Source organism: Pteronotus mesoamericanus, unplaced genomic scaffold (assembly GCF_021234165.1).
Source record: "Pteronotus mesoamericanus isolate MK-2021 breed Mesoamerican mustached bat unplaced genomic scaffold, CSHL_Meso_final contig_74, whole genome shotgun sequence".
In the NCBI taxonomy this organism is placed as follows: Eukaryota; Metazoa; Chordata; class Mammalia; order Chiroptera; family Mormoopidae; genus Pteronotus; species Pteronotus mesoamericanus.
In genome coordinates this window covers 28,414,449-28,424,473 of record NW_026555247.1, presented here as the reverse complement: position 1 = coordinate 28,424,473, position 10,025 = coordinate 28,414,449, and the positions used below count along the sequence as shown (strand labels likewise).

The 10,025-nt window shown below is 46.8% G+C and overlaps 1 pseudogene; it reads right to left on the bottom strand.

Annotated features, from left to right (window-relative positions):
* Positions 1 to 542: 542 nt before the first annotated feature.
* Positions 543 to 3,035, bottom strand: LOC129078588 (protein NipSnap homolog 3A-like; annotated as a pseudogene).
* Between the last annotated feature and the right edge of the window lie 6,990 nt (positions 3,036 to 10,025).

Here is a 10,025-nt window from a genome sequence, read left to right as displayed (position 1 = left end):
ATAATTAACATGAAAACCATAATTAATACAGATGATACTGTACTTTTCCAAAGTCAAGAAATACCTTTGATCTAATATTTTTCTGAATCACATTTGCTTCACAAAATAAACTTTATTGGGCAAAAGAATTGTTTAAAAATATCAGGAAAAAACAGACATGATAAAAAGATACATACATATAAATAATGTTAAAATATTGTCACAGACATGGAAATGTAACTATAATAAAATATTAAAGGACAAGGGACTGTCAAAATATAGAAGAGTTATTCTGAAACTACTTTAAAAAATCAAGATCATGAAGTGATGGCAACTATTTCTAATGTGTTCCAGACCCTGAAATGCCATGGGGGGAATAAACACAACCATCTCCTGAAGTGGTGATGACAAAGGACAGAGGTGGCTTCCAAAAATGCAAGGGACATAGCTGATTAACCTACCACCTCCTTCAAGTAAAAGTGAGAATTTCTTGGGAGGATCTAAGCCCCTTAGCAGACATGCCTTAGAGCAGTTAATGAAATGCTTCATATTTCAGTAGAAAACTATTTCAACATTGAAAATGACATGGGGATCAGGAGCGTGTTCTTGTGATCCTCGGTGGCTGACTTTTTCCCAAACAGCCACCACAAGTCTAAGATTTTCAAGATATTGATGTCTCCCAGGTGCATGACTGTCTGAACTCTCATTTCACCAAAGAACTTGAGCTCTGCTGGGTGCTTTATATTCTGGGTGGAGAAATCCAATTAGTTCTTCGTGGCCTAATTCAGCATGAGCATCAAGTGCCCTTTCAAATGCCTCACCCGCAGAGCTGGCCCACCAGGTTTCACTGGGGAAAACAACAAGTTGGTACACTCCTTTTGGAGGTTTTTCTGTTTTGCACCATGGTTGGTACTGCATAAGTAATCTCAAACACTTGTTTATCAATGAGAACCAAATTTAGAATGAAAAATTGTCCTTGGCATTCCTTACTTTTATCCAAGCCTTTCTAAACTTCAGCTTGATGAGCAAAGCTTCTAAACATGAAACACCATGCTCATTCTGCCTCCAAATTCTGCACACCAGAATGCAACCAACTCAGAGTGAGCCGTCTGAAGATAAACGTTTTTCTTAATGTGTCCCAGAAACTCATTTATCTCAGAGAGTTTAAGGCAATAAGTATGAAATTCATAGGCCATTTCATCATATTGTCCAGGGAACCCTCCCCCAAAGCGAAAAATGAACAGATCCAAGGGGTGAGTGGCTGCGTGGCCAGACCCCTCAGAGGACATCCACGGTGGGGCTTCAAGTGCTGAGAAGGGCAGCCAGAAGGTGGTCTTTCTGGGGCTCCTCCTTTTATGGCTTCTCTTCTATAAGCCAAGTCTCTGGCCAATTTTTAAAAGAGCAAATACCTTTTAATAGTTAAAAGATAATTATTATCAAGATAAATTTTAAACGTAATTGTTAAACAAGGGAAGTCGACATGTTCCTTGGTCGAGATTCCAAGAAGGCATTGTCAAACTATCTCCAGGGACAACAGGAGTAACCATGGACTGCGTGACGGCTGAGTGTCCTTAACTAGTCAAATGGCTGGATATTCAGGGTCCGGCACCCATAACGCCCCATTTTTATTACAAAATCTTTTATTACAAAATCACAGATATGTAATTCTGTAACATAACAATGTCACACTCAAGCACACCGTATGACATTTTAGGTGAAGTGTTCAAATTAAAACTATAAATTATTACACCCACACTCAAGCAGGCGTTCCTTCTGCCGGCCACTGTATATGCTGCTGATAAACGCCCGGATTCTGTCCGCCCGGAAATTTGTGTGTGGTAACGTGGGGTGCTCTCCTTGCAAAACCCATAAGTTTGGCACATTTTTAATGAATCATGTGGATACATAGAAATAAGATGCATAATATTTCAATGCAACTGCTCTGAAGATATTTTGACAGCCCCGTAAAATAATTTAATTTTGAGGAATTTTTCTAAGGTATGAATTAACATAATTACATACACACTCACTTCCCGATCATCGCATTTCTGAGTGAATTTTAGAGGTGCACAAAGGTCAAAGCCAGGAATGGGATGAGGCCTCGGGGTGTTTGTTGCTCAGATTGTCAGGAAATGAAAAAAGAGGCTTTTACATTTGAATATGAACAAATCAAAGTAGCCACATCAAAATCTTTTTCCAGACCTGATTTTCATGCTTTCATGTGCATCACAGATTTTGGAACTTCATAGCAATAAGGATAGATCTTTTCAGCATACCGTGAGAAGCTGGCTTGCCAGGCTGGCAGGGATTCACTGTGCTTCTGATATCTGTGAGGACAGAAAGATGCGGGGGTAGCTAGTGTGCTGGCTTTATAGCCAGTAGTTGACAGATCTCCTCCAAACAGGAGACAGTGTCTTCTTGCCTTACGGGGAATACAGGTCATAAGCAATAAAAATAGACCCTGGCTAGCTAAGTACAAAAGAGCTTTATAGAAAGGACACTGGATAGTGTTTGCAATAGCAAGAAACACAACCAGGGCTTGGCAAGGACCAGAATCAGTAGCTCCAGGGGTGTTAGTAGAGTGCAGATATTACTGCTGTAGGGAAGTGCCGTCAACAGCATCAGTTCCACCAGCCATCTGTCCCTCCGCCTCTCTGCCCAAGCTTCAAAGCTTGTCTCCTGTGCCCTCCCCTGTGATCAGTGATGCTGGCTGGGGTCATGTGGCTGACAGCCCAGCCACATAGGTAGAAGAGGACAATTCCCCCAAGGGAAAAAAAAAGGGACCGTTGCCAAAAGAAAGGAAAAATATGCTAGAAAAGAAAAAGCAATAGATTCACTAGGGACCTTTAACTTTAAACACTCTTTTTCAAACGTACAAGTCTGGCCTCACCTGTTTCCACGTAATTGAAGGGTTTAACTGACCACAAGCTCAACAGGAATGTCAGCGTGGCCTGGGTAGCCCGGGCCTCAGTAGGACTGTGTCCTTGGAGAGGCGCCAGGGCCAGCAGCACAACACCTCCCTGCTGTACCTGCACTGCCTGGACCTTCACCATCATCCTGTTCTGGCCTGGGTGGCCCTCCCCTCTGAACCCCGGGCTCTGGGACACTTCCTCTCATTCGTTCCCCAGCTCTAGGAATGGTAGCTGCCTCCTGTAGCTACTAATGCTGGGTTATCTCACATTTTCCCTTTTGCTCCCTCTGTCCTTCTCTAGCAATGCAAGAAGCTCCTATATTAATTTCCCTCTATCGGAAATGTTGAGAATGTCTCCATCTTCTTTTCCAGGTCCTGACTGATGCAAATGCTAAAACCCAGGTGCTGTCCACAGTAGGTAGTAAGGGGGTTTGATACCATGTCATGCTTGGAATGTGTGTGTTGTAGAAGATGTAGGAATGTTCTAACCAGCTTCAACCATCTGAAGAGCTTTCATCTGAGAAGGGGATTATACTTATCCTGTGTTGTCCCAGAGGGCAGCACTAGCGTTAGTGAGGGAAGTTTCAAGGAAGCAGGTTTCAGCTCAAAATAAGAGACGGTCCTCTAAGCACTTGAACTGCCCACGGTCAAATGCACTGGGCAGCTTTCGTTGGGAGTTAATCAAGCAGAGGATTGGTTTCCATGCCTCAGAGAAACTGGAAAGGCACCCACCAGAGTGACATGCTTGGCCTCTTCAGGTCCCTACATCCCCCTACAGAATCTGTAGACCCTAATTAAAGATCTGATCATTTTCTATTGGACCACAAGGACAAATCTAGGATGCTTAGTGACCTGCAGAAAACAGTAACAATTATCCTCTAGGATTTATCTTGGCCCTCAGAGTAATTTTAAAACAACGTCCCTTACTCTCAAACTGAAGAAATTCAACTTCCCACCATTCCACACCCAGCTGAAAGCTGACCCCCATTACCAGGAAGATTTGCTTCATTTGCCTCCCCATCTTCTTCTACGGGGTCCATTCTGCGTACCTGAGATGTATGCCTAGAGAACCGCAGAAGGAGCCAAAGTTGGGCACAGCCTACATCTAATGGAGTTACAGGATTCTAGTGTTCTGAAGGGAGCTGCTCATCCTTGTCGATCTTGTCTGCTGGATCCGAATCTCTGAATCCTTCTCGCACAGGCTGAAGCTTCCCACATCAGCCCTGGATTCACAAGGGATGTTGTGAGGCAACCAGACAAGACATCAAAATCTTAATGAGATTATCTTCCTGTCACCTTAAAAATTCCACCACCCTTCTAATTCTTGCTACAGCTGTCAACACCTTGTGCACATCTGTACAGCACACCTTTCTGATGATTGGGGTACACATGATGAGTCTCAAAACATCAGTTCTCCATCCACTAGTTTCCCTTTCCTGGAACAAAACTGCCTTCAATCACACTGTGACAGTTGAGGGGTAGGAAGGGAGAAAGCCATTTGCTCTTGAGTCCTGTTAAACCAAATATAATCTAAATCTCTAATTTAGCCAAATAAAGCCAAATAAAATCTAATCTCTAATATACTCAGAAAATGGTAACTTCTGGCACACTGAAAGGAGCCTGCTCTTAAGTTTTCCAATGGGAACATGGGGACAGAAGAAACAGAATGATTCATCCGTGGTCACAGGGCCAGATATTAAACTAGAGTTCATCTGACCTAGTCCAGGGACCTAGTCCTAGTTCTATCCAACACCATCTTACTGCTTCCAATGATGCTACATTACAAGAGAGAAAACCATGGAATTAAGTGTCTCAGTGGCTCATTTTTTAAGCAAGTGAGGGTCAAAGCAAGGCATCGGGAACCTGGGACACCTTTTGCCAATACAACCACTTGTGGATAATTTTATTTTCCATTCTGCTTCCCCTTAATTTGTCCCATTATTGTTCCCACTTGTCTCATGTCACGGGGTGATTGCCCAGACACAGGGAAAATGCCCGAGAAGCAGTGAGCAGAGCCTGGCATGCACATCAGCAACCGCACAACTCTCCGGGCACCTGCCCTGGTTTAGGGGCGCCAGGGTGCCAAACACCCTAAAGCACATACACCCTGCATGCCTAGACGCAACAAGAGCAAAGGATAGTTTTAAGTGGAACAACACCCTCCTCCTAGAGCTTCTGTGCCACCCCCCCCACCCCGCCCCAAATCAGGGCTCTCTGGCCCTGTTCTCTCAATGAAAAACTATTGGTCAGTCCCTGGACTAGAGGAGCAAGGTTGGGCGAAGGGCGGAGCTAAGAGTAAGGCAGAGGGCAGGAATGTAGTCTCACAGGGTGGTGAGAGGTGGGCAGTGGGGAGTGCGGGGACAGGAGGGACCCCCATATGGATCAAGCCCCCTGCTGCAGGTCAGGAAACCCTGGTCTTCCAGCTCAGGTGGAGCTCACCCAACTCTGCTCTGGCTCTTCTCCCTCCGACCCCTCTCTGACCACCCATCATATTGTTCCCCTCCTTGTCCCTTTCTGTTCCCCTCTCTGCCCACCCCCTCCAATCTGAGGGAGCCACCTGGGGACCCTGCTGTCCAATAATTAGCCAGGGCAGCTGCGCAATCGAACAAGCTCCAGAGATCTGCAGCTGGGGGAGCGGAGTCCCGCCTGGAAGAGGGGGAGCCAGGGGGGCCCACTGAGCCTTCTCAGGTGGCCAGATGACGCTTAATTAGGCCCCTGCTCCAGAGGCATCACCAGATGGGCAAGTGCCTGGAAGCCTTAGAGAGCCAGCAAGACGCTATGGGAACTCCCAGTGTGTGGCTTCCTTTCCAGCTGCTTCTGGGGCTGGGGGGCAGGACAGTTAAAATAGCAATTGGCGCCTCCGGACAAGAGGCCTCACTTTTCTTGCAGGGAGCTGCGGGGGGGCACGGGGGTGACGCTCTGCAGTGCAGCACGACCGCCCCAACCCACCCCACCCCACCCCCCGCCACCACCCCCGCCAGCTGGGGTCTGAGTTGTTCATGCTGTTGATGGAAAATACTGGGTTGGGTTATTTCCTTGATATACGCCAGAGGTGTTGGTGCTGGGGACATCTTCCCAAATCTAAACAATGCACACCATGAACACACAGAAGGTAGGATTAAACTAGAAGAGAAAATGAAGGAAAAGCGTGGGTTTCATTCTTTCTCTCTCCCCCCCGCCCGCTGGTCACACTGAGCTGGAAAGGGTGTGGCAGAGGGAGGGTGGAGCTCTTAATGACTTAGTTTTGACTGATTGCTGTTTCTGGGTGAGGGAGGCAGACAATAGGGGAGGGGAGCGCTGCAGAAGATGCAGGTTTTATGTTTCCGAGCGTGGCTAGTACACGTAAGAGAGAACTGCCCAGTATGGTTCTTCTAACCACCTGGCCACTACCCCACTCGCTGCCCCTCGGTATGGCCCTGTCTACAAGAAGAAAGGTCATAAAGGGACAGGCAGAGAAGCAGGACCCCTCCTCCCTCAAAGTTCTGCTATCCAGGAGGAGTTTAGTTTTTAATTATCCCACTGAGCATCATGGGGAGTAATGATAATGAAAGCTAAGAACATTGAGGAGGGAAATGCAAGAGGTAGAAGGAAGAATCGGGACAACGACCTCTCTGCCCTACCATCTTTCTGACCTCCCTAACACCCTCCTTGTGTGGCAAAGAGCACCTTTGCCTGTTGATGAAGAGGGTGGTATCTGCGGTGTTTAAATTCTCGTTATTGAAAAGTAAAGGCCAGGAAACATACAAGCAATCTTGTCCACCTGCCACCGTGGCCTTTGCTCTCCCATTTGTGACACCCTATAAGCGTCCATGTGGATTCAGAGAGACAGCCCTTGTAGGTGTCTCGTCTGGTGGTTTCCTTTTTGACACTGATAGAAAGTGAACTGGCGTCAGAATTGGTTTTACCTTATAATCACCCTCTAGCTTCACAGTAATTGTTTTATATAACTAATATTGTCAGAGAAAGTTACAGAGTAAGATGGAATAAGGCTGAGGAAATCAGCATACAAATTATTTATTATAATCTTCCTTATTTACCCTTGTTAGTAATGTCCCTGTTCTGTGGGACCAATTTGTGCACAGGACAGGCTGTGTATGATAACATTCTTGGCCAGCAGAGGACCAGGCTGGCGGCACAGTGTCTTTGAGCAATCTCAGCTCTCTGCAGTTGCTGGAGGATAACATATTTTCTGCAGGCTTTGGCTGATAACAGTGGACATTAATTGTTAATTCTCCTCCAAAAGCCATCTGCTAAAACCCCGACTCCCGGAAACCTGGGGAAACAGCGCCATCTAGCAGCCCTTGCTCTAAGTGCGTCAAAGCCGGGTTTACTGTTGCCTGGGCCCGGTGGGAAAGGCCCACCCTTCTTTTGAGGCTGAGCAAGCTGGAAAGATGCTCTCCATAAATTCACCTCAGTTACCAATGAGCACAACTGCTTTGCAACAGTTTGGAGCCTGTTTTTCTTCAGAAAGGTAGCTCCGTTTAATGTTCGGGATGAGTTAAAAAGGTTTCATAAAATCGTATTAGCATAGCGCAATTTATTTATAAGACACTTCAGAGCTACACACTCAAAAGATGAGAAAACAGAGGCCAGGGAGAAAAGATACCTATTTGGGGTCACGCAGGTGGTTTGTGATTGAGTGAGACTCAGAAAGCAATCCCGCTACGCACAGGCTAGCCAGGGGTGAAGGCAGAAACCAAACACAGAAGGGAGAGCATCCTCCGGTAGGAAAGAGAACGAGCCTCTTTCTGAATCCATTTAATGATAACAGGGATATGACAAAGTGTATATTAAACACAAGGGCAGATTCTGGCCCGTGTCTAGGACACAGACAGACAAGGTGGACAAATTTTTCAGCAGCCGTACAAAATAGCATAGAAATGGCTGCAGCAAGTATTTGGGCTGTTCTTCAGCCCATACTCTCTGTCGTCTGGTCAGTCAAATTTCTCTCTTAAAGGAAAAATCCTGCAAATTTTAATTTTGGAAATCAAAGTTTGGGAGTTTTTCTCCTCCAAAGGCCCTTTGGAGCTTTGAATTCAAATGTGTGACACTTTCTTTTTTTCTCTCAATGAGGAGCACTGTGGAGACTGGGCCTGTCAGAGCTGGAAGGGGCCTTAGCAATGAGCCCATCCAGTGGGATGCATCCTGAATACATGCATGCGTCACCGAGGATCCATTAAAAACAGTAGCGTTAGACCCCCCCACCCCAGGCCAATTCAACCAAAACCTCTAGTACGATCCCTAGACATTAGTATTTAAGTTCCCTGAGTGATTGCAATATGCAGCCAAGGTTGAGAATCACTGGCTTCTAGCCCAAACTTTCCTCTTAAAGAAGAGAAAACTTAGGCTCAGAAAGGCAAGTGACTTGCCCAGAGGCACACAGGGAGGTGATGAAGGCTTCCTCTCCCCTGACTGCCTCTGCCTGCTACCATCTACTACACTGTGTGTGCTGTGCAGTATCCGAGGCCTCACGAGCACCCAACCAGGCAGCCGAATGGTCAGCCCTGCAAACACGTCTCCAGAGACAACTGTCACAGACAGCTCTGAGCCCTGAGCAAACTCAGAAAGGAGAGAGGCTAAAGGATCCCAACCAACGTGGGGGAACTGCCACTTGCTGAAATTTCTTTTCCAACCATGATTTTTGGAACTGGAGCAATAGCCACAGAGTGGGTTTGGGGAGCCCCTGTACCAGAGCCAAGCTCCACTGATCCCCTGACTGGTGGACTATAGTGGCACTTTGAGTCTCCAGTGTCCACTAATCCCCAGAAGTCCAGTTACATCCCTTTCCCTGATGCACAGTCACCATAACAAGTAGCCACAGGTCCCTTTAGGGGAAGTTAGGAGGACGGTTTGGTGTCATGTGTTGACTGTGCAGCAGGATTTTCATAAGCAAGCTTGTCCTCTCCTTCATTCAGGAGGCCCTGGGTCTAAGAACTGGCTCAAGTCTGGAAACTGATTGAGGGGCTGTGACCTTCTATTGTGGTGATTCTATTCACCAGATCTAGAGCTTTTCCATTCATGCCTTCATTAGCCTGCCTCTCTCTTTCTGCTCAAGGGCTATCACGACCAACTCGCCAATGCAATGATCTCTGCAGGTCCTACTATGCTGATGATTATGTCAGCTCTGCAGGCCCTTACAGGAACCACAGCCACTTTGGCCTTGGCAATCAGCTACCACCTCTTGGACTTGGGTTCCATCATCCCTGCTGTTGTCAGGGAGTTCAGTCTGATGGCAGCTGTCCTCACTGTCTCTCCTGACCCTCAGAGAAGAGCCACTGCAGATCTCTTCAAGGTTGCCAGGCAAGCACCCGCCACCCCAACACACGCACAAGTGCATCTCCCCTAGTCTTGGTGAAGAAAGTGTCCTCTAACCTTGTGCGGGGACACAGGTGGGAGGTGGGTGAGTCAAATTCACATGATAAATCCGCCCTAGCATTTCTATCTCCCTTTGGATACCTCCCTCTGCCTCACTGAAGACACAGCCTGTCCTAAGCCTCTGGCCAAGAACTCATTATCTTATTGTCCTCTCAACAAATAACCCCAGTGACTTCAATATCAAAAGTTTCCATTCAAACCACATCTCCCAGGCTATTTCTCAAACTTTAAAACAGCTCAAACACCATGTTGGAATGCCACTGGTTTTATAGAAAGCACTGACCATGAACTGTGAAAGGATTAACTGCTGGCGTACAGAAAGTTTGGAAGAATGATTCAGGCAACCTTCGCACAAGATTCCCTAGGATGAGGTCTACGGGGGTCCGGAGTGTCCCAGCAGGGCATTAGCACGAGCAGCCCAGGCCACCTGTCCATGTCGCATGTCCCAGTTCCACCATTTTCCTTCTACTGGAGATGCAGAAAAGGAGGGGGGAAGAATCTTGACCTTCAGCCAAATGGGTTCCAGGGCTCATGCCATTTGCCCCTGGTTTGGCCCTGCTGAGAGTAAAACACATCGCACTAGAGAGTGATGGGTGTTAGCATCAGTCTCCCCGCTCCACCTAGGATGACTCTGCCTGCAAGCCCCTTTTTTTTTAATTTTAATGTTTTGACCAAAATAACACAGGCTACAAAGAATTCAATTCAGGAATCCTTTTACACTGTCAGCATATCATGCAACTTCCCTGTGAAACCCCTGGGT